Consider the following 21,135-nt stretch of genomic DNA (forward strand, 5'->3'; position numbering starts at 1 on the left):
AGCCCCGCCTATCACAGTCGAAGGATTCCTCACGGAGGCAACAAACATTGAACGCGCCCTTCAAGCACGGGCCTCCCATTACCAGCGACTTCCCGGCGTCGCTGCCCTTTCGACTTCCAGCTGCAACAGCCCGGACCTCCGCGAGATTATCCGGGACGTCGTGCTGGAGGAAATCAGTAAGCTGCTACCTGCTGCCACAAGCCCGGCTACGCCCTCAGTCGCCGAGATTGTCCGGGAAGAACTGCAGAAGGCGCTACAGCCAGAAGTTCTCGTTAGCGCCGCTCCTGAACCACCGTAGCTGAGCTACGCCGCAGCTACCCGACGACCACCCCCTGCTCACCCGTATACGGCGCCACCTCGACGTGAACCTCCAGCGCCGCAGTATTCCCGACGCCACGAAGATCGGACGTACGTCCGCCCAGAACAAGCTGCGCCACGAAAGACCGACGTGTGGAGGACGGCCGATCGACGCCCGTTGTGTTATCACTGCGGTGAAGCCGGCCACATTTACCGTCGATGCCCCTACCGACAACTGGGGCTGCGCGGGTTCCACCCGAACGACCCGCGCCCAAGATACGACGAACGTCCTCGTGACATCGAGGAGTATCTCCGACGTTCGCCATCTTCAACGCCGCTCCGCCGTGAGTCCCGCTCACCGTCGCCCAGACGTTTAGCGTCTCCAGCGCCACGACCCCGCCGAGAGAGCCTGTCGCCCTTGCGTCGCCGGGAAAACTAAGAGCGGCAACGCCTGGAGGTGGCGTTGCCGAAGACGACCGAAGTAAAGAGCCTCCAAGAACGCCGGAGCGCTCCCACTCTCTCGACGCTACGCATCACAACGACGTCCCTGCATCGTTGTCCAACAACCTACACATCATTATCGACGGCCACAACACATCGGCACTCGTGGACACCGGAGCAGACTACTCAGTCTTGAGTGGGGGGCTCTCTCGCCGCTTGCGAAAAGTGACAACGCCGTGGGAAGGTCCTCAAATACGAACCGCCGGTGGGCACCTCATCACACCAGTCGGGCGATGCACTGCTCGCGTCGAGATCCACGGTGAGACATGCCCTGTGAAGTTCGTCGTTCTGCAAGACTGTTCCAGGGACGTTATCCTCGGAATGAACTTCCTCTGCGAGTCTGGCGCCGTCATCGACCTCGGAGCAAACCGGTTGACGCTACGAAAACCTATTTCACCACCGGAGGAACCCAAAGCGACGTCATCTGCGGTCTGAGTCCTCGCCAGCCACGTTAACTTACCGCCACGGTCGAGTGTTTTCGTACCCGTCGGGATCACCGAAGCTTCCTCTGGCGAAGTTCTGCTCGAAGGAAGCCTCCAGTTACTTCTTGGAAGAGGAATAGGCGTCGCAAGAGGAGTTGCTTAACTTCAGGATGGCCGCACTGTGGTCCTCGTTACGAACTTACGAAATGAAGCGCAACACCTCACAAAAGGTGCAGCCGTGGGCCAGGTCGAGGAACTTCGAAACTCCGCCGCTATCGCCGCCATTACTGACGAATCCTCGCCACCTCAGCAAAACAGTACGTCGCCAGTGCAGCTCGACATTGACCCTAAGCTTCCGAGCCCGAAACGACGGCAGCTGCTTAACCTTCTCGCTGAATACCGGGATTGCTTTGCGACGTCGTCGAAGCTGCGCCAAACCACCGTTGCGAAGCACCGCATCGTTACCGAGGACGACGCACGCCCTGTGCATCAATCGCCTTACAGAGTCTCCGTCAAAGAAAGGGAGGTGATCCAGGAGCAAGTTCAAGAGATGCTGAACGACGACATAATTCAACGTTCAAGCAGTCCGTGGGCCTCCCCAGTCGTACTGGTTAAGAAGAAAGACGGAACGCTTAGGTTGTGCATGGACTACCGGCAGCTGAACGCGGTGACGAAGAAAGACGTCTATCCACTCCCCGGCATCGACGACACGTTAGACCGGCTGCGCCACTCCCGATACTTTTCATCGATGGACCTGAAGAGCGGCTAATGGCAGATCGAAGTCGACGAACGGGACCGAGAGAAGACAGCTTTCGTCACGCCGGATGGGCTGTACGAGTTCAAGGTGATGCCCTTCGGACTGTGCACGGCGCCAGCAACTTTCCAGCGTGTCATGGACACCGTACTTGCAGGACTGAAGTGGCAGAGCTGTCTCGTCTACCTCGACGACGTCGTAGTGTTTTCCAGCGACTTCGACGAGCACCTGCGACGACTACGAGCTGTTCTCCAAGCCATACGGACCGCCGGACTCACTCAGAAGCCGTCAAAATGTCGGTTCGCCTATGACGAGCTGAAGTTCCTAGGTCACGTGGTCAGTAACGAAGGCGTTCGCCCCGACCCAGAGAAGACTCGCGCTGTCGCAGCATTTCCAGCGCCGGCAGACAAGAAGGCCGTGCGAAGGTTCCTCGGGCTATGTGCCTACTATCGGCGCTTCGTTCGAGATTTCGGAAGGATTTCCGCACCGCTCACAAGCCTCACGAAGGACGCCGAGAAGTTCGAATGGGCCGAGGAGCAGCAGCAGGCATTCGACGAGCTGAAGCGACGACTGCAGGCGCCTCCTGTTCTTGGACATTTCGACCAGGATGCGGAAACCGAGATTCACATGGACTCAAGTAACGCAGGGCTTGGCGCGGTACTGGTGCAAGTACAAGAAGGCACCGAGCGAGTCATCGCCTACGCAAGTCGGACATATTCCAAGGCGGAGCGAAATTACTCCACGACTGAAAAAGAATGCCTTGCGGTCGTCTGGGCGATCACGAAGTTTCGTCCGTACTTATACGGAAGCCCGTTCCGCGTAGTCACGGACCACCGTTCGCTCTGCTGGCTCGCGAACATCCAGGACCCGTCAGGACGACAAGGCGGTAAGTTGGGCTAGTTGGTTTAACATCGTCAAACGTGAAAACAGCGCAAAAAATTGAACAAAGGACAAGTGAAAGGGGTGCACGGACAAAGCGCTGACTGCCAACTAAAGTTTAATTTTCAGGCGAACCAGAAAAATAAACACAGAGCATAGGAAAGAACCAATAGAGACACAACAAATTAACAACCAAACCGACAAGATTTCTACCACGTCATCACCCTCACACATGCCTGTTTTTCATGACTTGACGATCTTGGCGCGCAATAAAAGTAAGACCGCCAGGGAGATTGACGAGGCATTTTTCATTTTATCTAAAGGGGAAGGGCAATGTGTGAGCGCACCGTCGGTGCACTTGGGGGATGATGAGGTCCTTTTTATCAGGGAGAATGGCAGGCATGTGTGAGGGTGATGACGTGGTAGAAATCTTGTCGGTTTGGTTGTTAATTTTTTGTGTCTTTATTGGTTCTTTCCTATGCTCTGTGTTTATTTTTCTGGTTCGCCTGAAAATTAAACTTTAGTTGACAGTCAGCGCTTTGTCCGTGCACTCCTTTCACTTGTCCTTTGTTCAATTTTTTGCGCTGTTTTCCCGTCAGGACGCCTTGCGCGATGGAGTCTCCGACTACAAGAGTTCAACATGACCGTAGTCTACAAGTCAGGCCGCAAGCACAGCGACGCCGACTGCCTGTCCAGAGCTCCCGTCGAAACACCTTCCGACAGCAGCGACGACGATGACGACGAGTGTTTCCTGGGCGCAGTGAACAGCGACGACATGGCCCGACGTCAACGAGACGATCCTGAGCTGCGCGCACTAATAGAGCACCTGGAAGGGCGTGGGAGTGCCATACCACGTGTTTTTTCACGAGCCCTGCCGACCTTCGCCATTAGACAAGGAGTTCTCTACAAAGAGAACTTCGGCAACAACAACTCGACGTGGCTGCTGGTAATCCCGACCGACCTTCAAGAGGAGATCTTCCAAGCCTGCCACAACGACCCGACGTCCGGACACGTGTGTTACAGCCGGACACTGGCCCGTATTCGTGAAAGTATTACTGGCCCAAGCTCCCCAAAACCGTCCACCTATACACACGATCATGCCATGAATGCCAGCGACGAAAGAAACCTCCAACGAGGCCGGCCGGACTCTTGCAGTCAATTCCTCCGCCAACGGCACCCTTCCAGCAGATCGGAATGGATCTACTTGGCCCTTTTCCGCCGTTGACGTCGGGAAATCGCTGGATCATCGTCGCCACAGATTATCTCACGCGGTACGCCGAAACGAAAGCCCTTCCTTCCGGAACTGCTGTGGAAGTTGCCAAGTTTTTCATTGAATCCATCGTCCTCCGGCACGGCGCTCCCCAAGTCCTGATCTCAGACCGTGGATCCTCGTTCATGGCCCAGCTGACACAAGAAGTCCTTCGTCTCAGCCACACCAGCCATCGTCGCACCACGGCGTACCACCCTCAGACCAACGGGCTGACGGAAAGACTCAACAAGACCATCGCCGACATGATTTCCATGTACGTCGACGTGGAGCACAAGACATGGGACGAGGTGTTGCCGTTAGGGATGCCGCGAACTTTTTTCGAATCGAAGTTTCGATGATCGAATCAAGCGGTTCGAAAGGTTCGAAAGATTTCGATTTTTCGAATTGTCTATATCGTAAAATTCGACCGAGGTCGAATTTTCGAACTTGTTAAGCTAAGAAGTTCGACGCTTTTCGAACCGTCGAACTTATTACGCTAAAAAATTCGATCTTTTTCGAACTTTCGAACTTATTGCGCTGCAAGGTTCGATGCTTGTCGAACTTTCGAACTTGACTGACAAAAAAATTCGATAAATTTCGAACTTTCGAACTTATTTATCAAGAAAATTCGAAAAGTTTCGAACTTTCGAATTCTGAAAAGTCAGAAGTTCGACGAACTTCGAACTTATAGGGTAAAAGTTCGACGTTCGTCGAACTTCGAAAGACCGGCGGACGGTTTCATTTGATTTCAAGTAGTGGGGTACATTCGTAATTTGTTTTCTGGAACTTTCACACGCGGTGCTGCGTTCCTTACGAAAGACAATGTCATTTATTTCAATGTTCTGGCATGCTTGGGTTTAAAGAAATAAATCCCCGAAGGGGCGAGGACGGACGACGGGTTTTTGACGATTATCGTTTGTGCCAGATTTGAAGCACGCTGCAGCCGGAGCTATTTATGGTAGATATGTTATACTTTTTTTTAAAGAATGATCTATGTATAGCGTAGGTAAGTGCCGTCTTAAGATGTGATTATTGTTATTCAACGTGAGTTTCGAAGAAATGACCAAACATGTATCTGCATGCAATTATGACCTAAACTTGACATTTATTTTCGTCTAAGTTGTTTGAGGTATCGCATTTAAATTAACACCACAGACAGTACATATCATTGCCATCTGCAGAATACAAAATAATGTATTTAATGTTTTTTCACGTTAAGGAATAAATTAACTCATGGCAGAAGATTTCTAGTAGTGTTCAAGTTCAGCACGTCATTAAAAGAAAACTTTTTTTTTTTCGCTTCACGTTCCTGGGACGTGTTTCTTTTAGCCTGTACACATTTTGGTAAAAGAAACTTGTTTCGAAGTTCTGAACCTCTGAATATGCAAGAATAGAACACTTCCGACGAATTCTTGATAGTTTTTTTTTTTTCTCCCGCTTTTTATTTCCGCATTTCTTTTTTTTTTTCTTTTTTTTTTTCTTTTGTTACTATCGGCACAGGTGTTTAGGTCGAAAAGACAGCTTTGAACTTCCGAACCACTAAGCATGTGACGAGCAGTGCCTTCTGACAACGAGTTTCTAACAATGACCATCTACGCAACCTTTTATGCAGTGAAGAGCGACAGTAGCTATACATATGCATAAATAATTTCAGATTAAAATAAGCTCGACCACGCCCTCTTTCCCCGTATTGTTTTCTTTAACAGTCCGAAATACCTGCAAGGGGGAGAAGGAGGCTGAAGTCGTCCCCCCCCCCCCCCCCCCCCGCTACCCTCTTTCCCCCCGTTTTTCCTCTTCCGACGCCACTTGTATGGTAGAACGCTCCTCGACCTCGAGTTGTGTCGGCTTTTGTGCTTTTTGCGAGGCGATTCCTGCGTCCCAGAAAATAAACCTCCAGTACAATTATAAACTTCACCGGATCGGATTACTACCAGCGTGCAAGGGGTGGCGAGCTAGTTTGCCAGGTCGCTTCAAGGTTTCTCTGAGCCTCAACCTCCTGCTCGCCCCTGGTCGTTTCGAACTGGATGAGTCTCGTAAAACAGTGTGTTCGTGCAATCACTACTGCGTGATAAAGACCCCCCCCTCCCCCCCCCCCCCCCCCCCCCCCCCCGGGGGCTGGCGGTCACAATTCTGCACTGGCAAATATTCTAGCACGTCCGGGACACTCGTCGTCTCATTTAATTGCCTTACCAACTTCGCAGAATCTAGATATCACACCCTAATTTTTCTAAACTTGATTTTGTGAAAACAAGTGAGTCGTGAAAACGTTATTTGAAACTGAAACTGTAGAAAAACTTGAAAATCGGACTTCAAACTTTGAAAACTTGGATTAAAAAAAATTCAAAATCTTCAAAGTTTTTTTTTTTTTTGAATTTAGCGTTAAAAGAGAATCGAAACTTTCGAACTTTTCGAACTTTATGCCAAAAGAAATTCGAAATCTTCGAATTGTTCGAACTTCATGTCTATAAAAATTCGAAGCGTTCGAAGTTTTCGAATTTTTTTTACAAAGAATTTCGAAATCTTCGAATTTATCGAACCTGAAGTAAAAAAATATTCGAAATATTCGAATTCGAAATTTTAGAAACCGTGAAAGCTTCGAAATTTTCGAATTCGAAACTCCGCTGTGGACAAAAGTTGCGAATTTTTCGAAATCGGACCTCGGTCGGTACGAAAATATCGAAATTTTTCGAAATCGAACCTCAGTTCGCTTCGCAAATATCGAAACCTTTCGAAATCGAACCTAGGGTGGTTCGCGACATCCCTAGTTGCCGTATGTCACCTTTGCCTACAATACGGCCGTTCAAGAAACCACCGGGGTTACACCCTTTCAACTGGTTCATGGTCGCAAAGTGACGACAATGCTGGACGCAATGTTACCCCACGAACCGGCTGTCGACGGAAGCGACGACGCCCAGGTGGTTGCCCAACGGGCAGAAGAAGTCCGTCAGCTCGCCAGACTCCGGATTCAAGCCCAACAACGTATCGACACTGGCCGCTACAACCTTCGTCGCCGGGACGTCCACTTCCAGCCCGGAGACAGGGTGTGGGTGTGGACGCCGATCCCCCGCCGTGGTCTCAGCGAGAAACCCCTCAAGCGCTACTTTGGACCCCACAAAGTGCTTCGTCGACTCGGTGACCTGAACAACGAGGTGATGCCCAATGAACACGGACTTCATCACGCCGCCCTCCACGACCAGAAGTCGTCCACGTCGTGCGCATAAAGCCGTACTGCGCTCGATAGGACAGTGGACCTTGCGTATTCCAAATGACTCTCTAGTTTACCGTTCTTTTTGTTTGCTTTGTTTTGTTTTGTGCTGCATCGGGGCAATGCACTTTTTAAAGGGGGGAGTAATGCCGCGCGCGCAGCTGGCCAAGTGGGCAGCGCGCGCGTGGCCTAATGGTTATCGCGCCTGCCTCCCATGCGAAAAGCTAGGGTTCGAATCCTGGGAGCGACGTGTCTTTTGTTTATTCCTGCAATTTAGTGTTCTGAAGAATTCGAGTAATGCCGCGCGCGCAGCTGGCCAAGTGGGCAGCGCGCGCGTGGCCTAATGGTTATCGCGCCTGCCTCCCATGCGAAAAGCTAGGGTTCGAATCCTGGGAGCGACGTGTCTTTTGTTTATTCCTGCAATTTAGTGTTCTGAAGAATTCGAGAATCATGTTGGCTTTTTCCAGGCCCGAAAGTTCTACGCGCCGAAGTTTCTACGCCGATTATTCCAGAAGACCACGCATGTACAGTCGGGGACAAAAGTCTCCAGGACACGCGAGCTGCGACTGAAACGCATTGCTCTGCCATCTGCCGGCGGGTCGCCTGGTTTCGAGATCACGCAAAAGCGCATGCGCGTCCTACTCTGTCTGCAAACATGTGTGTTTTCCCGCTTTTCTGCGGCGCGGCGCCTAACTCGGAATCGGGCGCGGGGTACCGCCTCGGAGATAGCGCTTACTGACATGGCACCTATAAAGCAAGAAGTCACGGCAGCTCAGCTGAGCGATAAGCTGTAATGGTTATAAAGCAAGGTGCGCTGACACAGCGAAATGCGGCGCAATGCCCCAGGCGGTATCTCGTGTTTCGGAATGTGTAGCAGACGCCCGTAAGCCGCCAGCGCTATCTTCGAGGCGGTATTACGCGCCTGATTCCGAGTTAGGCGCTGTGACGCAGAAAAGCGGGAAAACACGCGTTTGCATACAGAGTAGGACGCGCATGCGCTTTTGTGTGATCTCGAAACCAGGCGACCCGCCGGCAGATGGCAGAGCGATGCGTTTCAGCCGCAGCTCGCGTGTCCTGGAGACTTTTGTCCCCGACTGTACATAAGGGGCTCCACGTGGCGAGCCACAGTCAGTCCCGCCCCAGCGCTCGATCCTGCGGTTTCGCCGACATCGACGCCCGCGACGCTCTGCTGTTATCTTCGGTTTACTTTTTATTTCTTGGGCACAAGTTCGCCCCATTAAACGTTTAAGTTTCCTCAGTTATTCTTTGTTTCCTCTTTTGTTCCTTCGTGACACTATATCCCTATCCAGGCCTAGCTTCGAGCAGGCCGTGGGAGTCGTCGTTACCAATGGCGTCGGCCTCCCGGATACAAGGAACCACGAGGCCGAATTCCCTGAAGGGGCCGGTTCTCCCTTGCCCATTTGGGTGAATGCGCCTTCGGCACACCCTTCATCCCTCTACTCTCCCCAAGCTAATGGGCAGGTAGAGCGATTCAGTCGAGTTCTCAAGTCTGTCATTCAGTTGGCTCTCGTCCAACATCGACCACCTTCTGACACCATCACGGAATATCTCGGTGTTTACCGAAGTACGCGCCATGCCGCGACTGGAGAAACGCCAGGCTTTCTCCTACATGGTCGCACTCACTGAACGCGACTACATCTCCAAGGGCGAGGGACCCAGAGTCCCCCGTCCCTCCATATGTTGTTCAGGAAAAACTTCCTGATAGAGTCAAAGAGTATCAAACAAAGATGAAAAGGTATTCAGATGCCAGGCGAGCAGTTAAGCACCCTGCTTTTGCTCCTGATCAGTCAGTGAAGGTTTTCGAACCCAACGTTACAGGAAAAATGCACAAGTATGCTTCACCGCAACGCATACATGAACAAGTAGGACCAGCCACATATAGAATAGATGTCGGAACCATATGAAATGCAGCAAAAATGACAGATACAACATTGAAACCTCCTCAGCGTTAGCCTTTGTGTTCAATGGATGACGATTTGTTCCCCACACCGATTAAAGGGGCAGGCAGGCAAAATTCTAGAGCTCATTTTTTTAGCTTTAATGTGTTGCATGTTGCAGCATAACCTCAAAAATACCAGTCTGTCGTTGAAAGGCACATGCAAACTAATTTTAAAGCTAATTAAACGATCTTTCAATGTGCACCTGGTGGGTGCATGCGGAGCCTATTTGGGAGGTAATCTAGCAACGTTGTGGAACTTGCTACGTAGTCATGACGTAGCAGATTCCTTCGGAGCAGCGCCGCTCTTTGGAATTTCAACATTTTCCTTCTTAGCTTTCCTCCCACGCATTGTACCAAGCAGTCCAAGAAGACGGAAAGGAAGGATTCCCTTCTTTGTCGGACCCTCGTTTGTGCACCCGGATACAGCCATTCTTCCCCTAAAAGATTAGCTAGTCGCTCAAAACTCGGACAAAAGTTGCGTTTCCCACTCCGTTCAGCCCTAAGCTGGCAGTGTTGTGGAAGCTACGTGGTCTTTGGGCCAGCCAAACGCTCGTCACCACAGGGGTACTTCGAATGGCTCGGTTGTAAGGCGTTGACGCTATTGACACCACCACAACGCTGACAACGCCACCAACGGCAAAGCTCATAACGACGCCAGCATTGCTACGTCACGAATGCGGGGAATCTTTTCTTTATGTTTTTGTTTGCGCCGGATATCCCATGACGCATCGCGCTCTCCATTCGCTTCTCTTCGAGCGCTTGCCCGAGTGCACCGTTTGGAACGAAAAATATAGCCCGTCGTAGTCGTTCAAAATACAAACGTGCGATTATCATTTACGGTGATTATCCGTCATGCTTGACTCATTTCCGAACGAAATTTGAATATTTAAATTTTTTGTTTCCGTACCCTTTTAAAGGGGTTGTGACACGGAAATTAAACGGATATATTATTCTTGAAATGGAATGCTCATAGTCTACTTAGTATATACACCAAGTTACGCGATTTTAGAGCGCTGCTCTTAGGCGCCCGTTTCCGGCTTGAGCGGCGTCGGCGTCGCCGTTGGCGTCGCCGTCGGCGTAACCGCGCGGTGCATTATGAGTAAATTTCCCCGCTAAATTTAGCGGAAAATTTTTACCGCTAAATTTAGCGGTAAAAGTTTCCCCGCTAAATCTAGAGGGAAACTGCTGGGCTGAGTCTCGCCAATCTCCAAGACGAGCGAAATATCATCCGTCCTCCTGGCGAACATTCCGTTTGCCTTCGGGGACTAAATCATACAGATGCACCCTCTCTGAGAGGGACTAATTGCTGCTTTTGCTCGCGCACGCCTATCGGGTAGTCCCAGTCGAGCACAATTAGTCCCCAGCTTTTGCGCACGGTACCTAGCTTGAACCAGAATGTCCTTTCGGGGAGCAACTGGGAGTTCAGAGGACCAAAAACTGCCGTTAGTTTCTTGAGGCCAACTTTTCCTTAGAGTGTACAACTCAACGTGCGGCGGCTCTTGTGGCTTGTCTGTCGACTACGTGTTCCTCTTTTCTGTCCCGGTCCTTTTGTGCGGAACTGTAACTATGTTCAATAGAAACAATTTTGATATTTTTCAAGACTGCTTTGCAACACTACTTTCTATTTCTCATACGCAGGAGAAGAAAAGAAACACAATGCAAGGCGATGGAAAGAGGCAGAGCGTACTCGGCTTTCTCTTTTTGATCTTCGTTTTTCGCATATTTGTATGAGTCTCGCAGATTTTTCTTGTGGTTCTAGTGACCGGTCATACAAAAAAACCGTGCTTTCTTTTCGGTATTCTCCTCTTCACGACGGTTTCTTTTTTGTTGAACTCGCTACCTTTATGCTGCTCAAAGGGACCATGAAATGATTTTTCAACTTCTTCCTCCTTAGCTTTCCTCCTTTTTAAAGTAAAAAGCGAAATGAGAAACCACGTGGTCGCGACGTGCTTGGGCACAGAATGCGATAACTCCAAGCTTCCACCTTGCTTTTTAAGCACACTTTGGAACTTGTCACTTGTAAGTGATGACAAGTTCCAAGGTGTGACAACCCCTAACAACCACGCCTCCTCGGGGACGTGGTACGCAGGTTTATTGGCGGCAGCCACAAACAGGGCTAGACTCTACTCGTACGCCATCAGGACAGGCTACTGTCCAGCAGACGTGCAAGCTTTGTTCGGGGGAGCACCGCCCTCAGGAAGGCACGCCAAAAGGATTTGCAAGATTCTGAGAGCGGAGGCGTGGAAACAGGTGGACAGACATCGAGATTGCCTAAAAATCTGCGGGCACCGCACATGCAGCAATGCTAGAGCAGCGGAGCGGACTTGCGGGGACTTTCTGCAATTGGCCACACAAATCACGGAATTCCTGTGGGAGCAACTTAGGGCCACGTTGCCCAAGAAGAAAAAAAAAAAGAGAGGCCCCAACCCCCACTTCACCAGCGGCATTGTTTTTCTGTGTGACTCGTCGGCACCAAAAGAGGTGACGGAAGTGCTCGAACTTGGACTTAAGTAATGCCTACCGCCACGTCTCAATCCCATCGAGAAGCTGGGCTTTGTACGCTCCCTCGCAGAGAGAGCCCCACCTGAGGAAAAAAATAGAACGATAGGTGCATTTCAGAAGCAGTCGACACGCTGGGACGCAAGCCAGGGGTACAGCAGAGGCAATTGAAGACTGTACACGTGGTTTCCTTCTTTGAGGACCCCAACCTCAAGCATCTCATCGCCAACAAGGAAGGCGGCTTCGTGGTGCTTCCGGAATATCTGTTTGGGGACAAGTCAAGGGAAGTCATCGCAAAGAATTGCAGGCAGGTGAAAAAAGTTCCCTCAGCAAGATCAAAGTAACAACCAAAGAATTGTGTCGACACCTGGAACTGACCAGCCTGGAAAAAGGCCAAGGAGCTCCCCCTAAGCCTCTCTTTTTACCGCAAAAACGCACAAAGTGGAATGTCCATTCAGGGCCATCGTGACCGAAAGAGACTCTTGGCAGAAGGAAGTGTGAGGATACCTTAGTAGGCAGCTAACCACCCTTGTCCTTAGGGACCCATTCCTAGTCCGGAACTCCGAGGTGGTCTTACAGCTTTTTTTTTCTGTAGGGATTCAGAGCTATGCGGAGGTGTTTCAGTAGACGTGGTAGACCTGTTCTATTGAGTGCCGCATGATCAACTGTTCCTCGCCATTAGGCGTTGCATTGAAGAAAATGACGAGATTTCCTTGAGGAGTTCTAGCGGTATGAGCGTGAACTCTTTTATGGAAATGCTAACTTTGTATTTCCTCTGATCACAACTTGTTTGTCCAAAAGCAAAGGATATGCATCGAGTCACCAGTCGCGCCAGTATTGTGCGACATATTCTTAGCTGAACGTGACACAGGAATATCCGAGGGCTTAGACATTGGAGTGAACCTCAAGGTTTTCCGCTACGTGGATGATTTTTTTTAGCTTCTGCCACATCTAAATGTATGTAACGATGACATTATCTATAGAACGATCGATGTTTTTTCCTCTAAATCACATGGCCTCACCGTCGCCTACCAAACTATGGTGTCGAAAAGGCTGCAGTTATGGATTTAAACTTGCCCTTCGACAAGGACCACATATGCTGGAAGTACCATCCACGAAGAAAAGCGTTTTGCCTTTTTCGTCTGCCCACTCCAAATTAGTGAAACGAGAAGTTGTGTCGTCGTTGATGAGAGCCTCCCTAGACAAGTCGTGTAAGTATAACATGGGCGAAAGCTTTCTTGATCAGGTGCGACGCCTTAAAATGGCAAGCTATCCAGAGCATTTTTTTTTTCCTAAATAAGTTGTAGAAACCCTAATTTCAAAGGTCAAAAAAAAAAAAAAAAAAAGCAACGGAGAAGAAGAAGCCGACCAGAGAAAAAAGACAAAACCGGTGATAATCCCCTACGTTCACGGGCTGTCCAACAACCTCAAAAGAGTGGCCGCACACTTTGAAGTGCCCGTGGTGTTCTCTGCGCCGTCAAAACTGTCCAGTCTATGCTGAAGAGTTAACACCAAAAAAGAAATAAACTGAGGCTTGTGCCAAGAAGCACGCCGCGCAGTACATTAAATGCGCGACGTCGGTTGTCTACGAAATACCTATGACTTCCGCTAAAGCGAATATAGGGCAAACGGGAAGGTGCATCAACGACAGGGCACGCAAACATGCCCCATCTCTTAGAAGTTCCCCATCGGGTAATCTAGCAATTCACTGTGATAGGTGTCACTGTGCGCCTAATCTTGACGAAACAAAAATAGTTGAAAAAAAAATTGTCCTGTCTGTGTCGTCCCTTAGGTGTCTCCACTTTCTCAATGTTCAAAAAGCATCAACACGCTCAAATAGTAGAAGAGAGAATTGTTTGAGGCCTACCGCACAAGAGTAAAAGGCGAGGATAGCTGCGTAAGCGCACCGTCAGTGCACTTAACTGAGAAAGTGTTTGCCATTTTGTGCCGAGAGCCCCAATTTGTGTACAAATAGTAAGTGTGCTCAATAAAAGTTTACTCCTTCTTTTCGATAAACGTTCAGTTGTAAGTTATCGCAAGGTCTTGTCTCATCTTCCTCGTGTCCTCGTTTTTTAGGCGCTTTACAAGTGGACAAGTTCCGTCAGGGCACTCCTTGGCCACGAACGCGCATCCAAATATTCATCGACGGATTGATTGTTTACGAGCGAATACGCCCGAATGACGCAGTGCTTGTGTCCAATGCGTGAGCTGGCTCGGCTGACGTGGTTGGGCACCGCAGATGCACCGCAGTGAAAAGGCCGAGGGCTTTTGAAAGAAAACTGGTAAGGAATAGTCCGCTATATTATCGAACTTTTCGTACCTAAAAACTGGCTTTTGGCTTTCTATTGTCGTATACTAGTTTTACTTTTTGGGCCCACTGAACGATGTGTGATCAGTAAAATTCCTATGTAAGGTCATTTATCCCAGCCCAAAAATAATTTCATGGTACCTTTTATTGCCTGCTCATATTGATGCAGTCTCTGTATTATGTTTACTGTAAACGACTTATTTTTCGCGGGCTCAATATTTCGCGATTTAAGTCAAAGCTGAAGTTTTGGAATAATTCGCGGGCTCTAATTTTCACGACGCTGTGGGATCTTAATATAGATTCCAATGTGTTTAAATCTTAGCGCAATTGTTCGCGATACCTATTTACGCGAATTGTAGGCGATTCGTGGAATTCGCGAAAATTGAGTCCTCGCGAAAATTAAGCCGTTTACAGTATATATTTTTTAAATAACGAATAACTAAAGTAATTCATTACCAATATTTAGTAACAAAATTACATTACAAATTACTGCAGAAAAAGTAAAGTAACGTGGCAATTACAAAAAAACGTGAAAAAATAACAGATTACAAGTAATCCGTTACTTGTAACGAATTACTTCCCACGTCTGCAGTAAACGCATCACGTCGTGTGATCGTCGCGGAATTTTTTTATCCAGTTTTTTGCGTGTCCATTTATAGACTCTCGTTTCAAAGCGAATACGCTGCAAACATACATACATACACATACAACATACGCCGAGGGAACTTTAGAAAAAAAAAACGTCCATTTTCCCGGTTGACTGCTCTGTGCTATTGGAGAGAAATGGGAAGATTAGAGGAAAAGTTTAAATACACTGTAGCAAAGGACTGTTCAAGAACACTGAGCATCATCGTCTACAAGCAGAATTCCGAGCGTGTTTCTCTTAGACGCAAGACTAGAGCTTCGATAACCCAGCAGTTTTCAATCCAAGCAACATCGGACAGCATGCAAACAAAAATAAAAATAAAAAGATGATAAAACATTTTTTTTTCTTTTATCATGGCACTAGGTTTGAAAGAGAGAAAATATTATTGTGGAATTTTGCTTTGAAGCGTATTTATTGAACGACCAAAGAAGTGGGCACCACATGCGCTAACTGTGGAAGAAACACCCTCTCCGGCGCTCGAGTCGTTCTACCACCTTTCTCACAACGGGAGTTTTTTGCTTGCTTTCTTTTCCTTGGTAACAAAGCCGACACGTGACTCTCAGCAGCAGAAGGGTGCATTTCTGGCGATCGCCTGTTTACCCGTTAGACGGGAGAACTTCGCTAATCCGACTCGGGCGGATTAACGAGTCCAATCCCCAATTACCACGATGGAGATTATTTTCTGACACACTCCCCGCCGCTTGTTCGAGAAAGGTGGCGCCACTGTAGCGCGGATTTTATTCCTCTCCTTCTCTTCCCATCCCTCTTGTAATGGAGTAGTAATTAAAAACGATTAAGTCCAATGTCGCTTTTCTCAATTCTGGGACTCGTGATAAAGCAGCGATAATTTAGGCCTTCCTCGCACGACGCCAGTCCTGTCACGTTGGTCACACCACAATAACTGTCTGCGGACACGTTCTTTAAAGAAGCGTGAAGCAAACATTGAACAGAGCACATATAAGAGGATATGTGCTCATCTTCCGCAGGTAATTCTGTGTCTGGAGCGGACAGCGTGTGAGCAGAGCGACTTCCCGCCTGCGTTGCTGCGACACCGATCGCAGTGAGACGTCGTACTCAGTACCACGGCGATGCACGCTCTTCTTTAACGTTACGCCAGTCTCCCCTTACGCAGATCGCAGTGATTTCTTCACCCAAGTGCTCTGTGGGAAAGTAGACTCTCCTGATTACCTATGATGCACGCGACAAGTCCTGCTGGGCATCTTGTTATCGCAGCCAATGAGATTCCGCCATTAGCTGAATAGAAAGCCGACCGAATGCCGAAGCGAAGAGCGTCGACATGATCCAGTGGCCGGCCAAGACTATCATCATAGGGGGATGCTGTTTCAAACCAATAATACTACCTTTTTATCGTCTTACGAAGGATACGGGAGTTTGAGGCGCGGTTCTGCTGCTGAGCCAACCCCACCTCGAAGACGAGGCGCTCGCATTACGTGATCGTTTGGGGACCTCCGATTCGGAGCCAAGCTGCAAAACACGGTAAAGCTCGGCGAAATTTCTATACGCCGCAAAGGGGTCGACGCGAACGCGTGCCCCCAGGGGAGGAAGCGCGTATAGAATTTGCCTTCTATGGCCTAGAACAACTTAAGGAGCCGCACAACGTAGCTTAATTGTTATGTTTCTGCCCTGTGATTCGCTGTCTGACGTTCTTATAGACCAACTCAAGTCTCTGACGTCATGCCACTGCGGTGGCGCTGCCGTCGGCACTGCGCATGCGCAAAAGCTTCGCCTCACGTGAATCGGGTTTCTGCGCACGTGCAAGGTCCACACTTGGCGTGGTGAAACGCGGACTTGTTTGTAAACACTGTGTTGGTGTATAAGGCTGCTTCTGCAATCTCATTGAAGGTGGAGAGAGGAGATGATGTTTGGGATTCGTCAATCCACGTGTTTCTTAAGCTGCCAAACGTAACCTTAATAGGGAGTATTCACTGGCGGCCATAGCTGTATGTGCGAATGCTGAGCGCGTGCTGATGGCGAGCTTCCACAGTTCGTTTGCAACGTGCATTCCGCGCCATCAAGAGTGCAGGTCTTAGCAGCCTATTGATGTGAGCTTGTTCTGAGCATGCGCTCTAAACAGTACCCACAAATATGGCGTCTAGTGAATACTGCCTATAGCACGATCGTCCCGATAGAAATATTCGGTATTGAGCGCGGAAAGATGAGCCTGGCTGTCAGTGAACACCGATGAAGAGTGAGAAATGAACTGGACATTTCCAGGAACCGAATAAACCACCCAGACCGTGGAACCACAAAAAGGACCAACGTTTTTGTTTTGTTTTTTCTTTGTAAGACATGCATGGTGTTTGGAGAGTTTGGCACGAATGTGCCTGCGACGCAGCGTGTAATGTAAATATCATGGAACGGAAAGTCTAGAATTTAACAGAACACGTATAAGAGCGTTCTAGCCACACAAAAGTGGATTAAAAAAAATAATACTATCTGCTACCGCGTGGCGCATATGCGCTTTCCGCTCTGATGCCCTAGTTACCTCCCTTAACTCGACAGTTGATTCAATTGCGATCGGCCGGAATTACACGGTGGCGCCAGCTGTCATTGAGCCGCTAACGATCACCTGAGTTCGTTTGAGATGGATATACCTCATTTGACTGGTGGGGGTTCTCCCCAATTAAGCAAAGGTGGCGGCGTCCGCCACGTTGCCGCCCATGGCCAGGCCAGCGTCAGCGAATCACTTTCTAATGCGGAAGATTAGGGGAGGCATCTATAGCGCGAGACACATGCGCGGAAAATCCATCCGATCCGACGTCCGATCCGACAATACGACTGCCTGATCCGAAAAATTTGGTCGCTTCACACGTCGGATCGGTGATCCGACGTGCGTCCAACGTGCCAGATAGTTTTGCACGGCGGACGGACTGTCGGAAGCGTCCAGCCAGTGACAGCACAGCTAGCGCGAACGTCATGATAACGTACTGGGTCTGGCGGGACGGGCGACGTGCATCAAGCCTGACGCGTGGATCCCGCTGACCCATTCGAGAAAGATGGCACCGGCAAAGAATGCACGCGCTAAACTTCGCTCGTGTGAGCTAACCCGTCAATCTGTGACCAGAGATCTGTGAACGCGGACCTCCGCTATGGTGCTTGGATCTCCTGGGCGCAGTCGAATGGATCGTCGTGTCGCATGCAAGGTCGGAAGCGTGTGTCTCAAACTGTCGCGTGCGGCGATTCGGAGCGGCGTTCGGACTGTCGGATCGGACGATTCTGCCGTCCATGTGTCTCGCGCTTAAAAGGCAGCAAATGTTGCCCGAAGAGGTGTGAGTCGGGGCTGGAACGATCATGGCACGTCGCGGAAGGCCAAGGTCGGCGAGATTAGATTGGATTGGATTGGATTATGGGAAGAGCCACCATAATCCAATCCAATCTGCCCGAGCTTTGGTTTCCGCGACGTGCCATTACAGTGCACTAGAATGCGGGGTAGTGTTATGACCGGCGAGCGTGAGGCGTGTGGTGTGAATCGCGATATATCCCGATTTACACCATCGAGGGGCTGTTCGCCAGGCTAAGGGGGGGAGTCAAGTTTACAAAGCTTGATCTGAGATATGCATACCAGCAGGAAAAGTTGCACGAAGGTTCGCAAAAGTTCGTTACCATCAACACCCCGGAGCGCTTGTATCAATTTACCAAGCTTCCGTTTGGTAAAACGGAAGCTTGGTAAATTGGTAAGGTAAAACCTCCTTCACGACCTTGATCATGTCACAGTACACTTTGACGATATACTCGTGACCGGCACCAATGACAGCAACCATTGGGCAAATGTGTGCCAAGTCCTGGAGCGACTGAAGAAAGCTGGACTGCGGCTGAAGCTGCCTAAATGGAGTATTTGAGGCACATTATTAGCTCGGCTGGTCTTCGGCCAAATCCAACCAAGACAGAAGCCGTGCTGGCGTGCCAATGCCTCGGAATGTGAAGGAACTGCAAAGCTACTTTGGCTTGATCAACTTTTATAGAAGGTTCATGCCAAATCTGTCGGATGTGTTGCATCGCCTGAACCGCTTGCGGGTGGCAGGAGCCCGCTGGTGTTGGACACCTGAAGTAGAGCAAGCATTCCAGAGAAGTAAAAGCTGCTGGCATCCTCTGGAGTCCAACGGACATTTCGAACCTGCACAGCTGACGGTGCTGATCACGGATGCCTCACCGTATGGACTCGGAGCCGACTTGGTACAGCGAGAAGCGTCGGGGGAGGAGCGTCCCATTGCTTTTGCATCTCGAAGCCTTGCAACTGCGGAAAAGAAACTACAGCCAGCCGGGCAAAGAAGAGTTCGGCCTCGTGTTTGGACTAACAAAATTCAGGCAATACTTGTGGGACCGATCATTTGAAGCCATCACAGATCAGTGATCACAAGCTGATACTGAGCCTGCTCGCGGCGGACAAGCCTGTGCCAGAGTCCTGCTCTCCAAGGGTGCTGCGATGGGACGTGCTGTTGTCTACCGCTATACACCAACTCATGTTTACAAACAAACCGGAGCGCCCCTAGCGGACGGCACCGGCGACGCACATGCGCGGTGGACGGTGGGCAAAAAGCTCGCCGTCGCCCATAAACAAACCATTGAATTGCGTTGTTGTCGGCGTCGCTGTGAGTCCCCGTGCTCTTTTTCGCGTTGGAATTGTTGATTCTACGTCCTCCTAACAATGTCTGACTACTTGAGCGGCTTCAGCAAAATTAACGAGGCTCTTTACACCGCAAAACTTTGCGTGAATAATGTGACGTACGGCGATTCATTTCACGTGGACGCCGCCGAATGGGCGCTAAAGCCTGGCTCCCACGATGAGATTCATCTCGCTATTTTCAGTAGCGACGTCGCTCGGGCTGCAAAAGCGTGGACCGTAGCTGAGATGGTGGACGTCGATACTAAAAACCGGAAGTAGAATCGGGTATTACAAGTCGGTGACGGCCACTGGTAACAATGATAACATCTTCTTGTATCTACTGTTTACACTTGGCCTACTTACCCCAACCAACCTTCAATAGTGTTTTGAGGCCTGCACTTACTTCTTAAGAGCAGACGACAGTTCGAACGGATGCGCAATGGAGTGAGGGCAGGAAGCACCGCGTCCCGCGTCAACAAATCATTGGAATGTCACTTTGTCGGTGTCTGTGTGAGTCTGCATACTCTTTTTCGCGTTGGATTTGTCGATTCTACATCCTCTTAGCTATGTCTTACCACTTTAATCGCCTGAGCGAAATTATCAAGGTTCGTTACGCCGCTAAACTTTGCTTAAATAATTTGACGTGCGGCGATTCAGTCGCAAGAACGCCGCAAAATGGACGCCAAAACCACGATGAGATTCTTCTAGCTATTTTCGGTCGCAACGTCGCTCGTGCTGCAAGAGTGTAGAAGGTAGCGGCGACGATCGACGTCGATACTATCGGAAGGGGGAACAGACCAAGCGTAACAAGTCGGGGATGGCCACTGGTACAAATGATCAACATCTTGTATCTACTGTTTACACCGAGCCAACTTTAGTCTTTTGAGGCCTGCAATTACTTCTTATTGAAATCACCGGGTCAAAGATTGGTCTACGGGCCGCTTTTGTTTCAACGAGCAGACGACAAAAAGCGGACAAGTTCGAAAGAGCAGACGAGAGTTCGAACGATCAGGCAGCCGTGTGAATTTGAAGACGCACTGAACCCGCGGATGGTCCGGACAACTTGGCGATTTTCTCTCGTTCATGTTGGAAAAAAAACAAATACATTTTGCGAGCGCAAAGTGTTGCCGGCACAAGCAATCGTAGTTCTACAGCGTCTGGTTTGCCCTTGTTACGGCTACTATCCACGTTCTCGGACGAACGGAGGGAGCCTCCGTTCGTCAGAAACATGAAAACTGATCTTCAAACCTTTCCAGACTCTCTTGGTACAGCCCCGTCACAGCATTTTTACGAGAAGGCAGGTTTTTTGTCTGGTTTCTCCCAATAGAACGCAGAAATGCATGTCTCGCACCGCGACTCCTGCCCACCACCCCAGACCGGAAGTGCGTCCGACGCGCCACCACCGCGGCGTGACGTAGGAGAGTTGAGTTCGTGTATATATTGAGCTACCGGCCTGGTAACCATATCGCACTTGCGGACGGACTGATTCGCCTGCCACTGCCAACAACAGATTTTCCCGTGGACCGCCCTGCTGAAGTCTTCATGCTGGCGGTGTTCTACGCACGTGTGCTGTCGTCAACAGCTGTCGCTGAGGCCACCGCCCGGGATCCAGTGGTTTCACGAGTGAGAGAAGCCTTGAGGACTGGCTGCCAGTCGGATTTGGGGCCCGAGGAGAAACTGTATGAAACGTGGTTCTCAGAGATGAGTGTACAAAACAACTTTGTGCTCTGGGGCAACCGTGTGTTGGTTCCTGCATATCTCCAACGCGACGTCCTGAGGCATCTTCACGAC

The sequence above is a fragment of the Ixodes scapularis genome, unplaced genomic scaffold (assembly GCF_016920785.2).
Source record: "Ixodes scapularis isolate PalLabHiFi unplaced genomic scaffold, ASM1692078v2 PGA_scaffold44__24_contigs__length_19508400, whole genome shotgun sequence".
NCBI classification, from domain to species: domain Eukaryota; kingdom Metazoa; phylum Arthropoda; class Arachnida; order Ixodida; family Ixodidae; genus Ixodes; species Ixodes scapularis.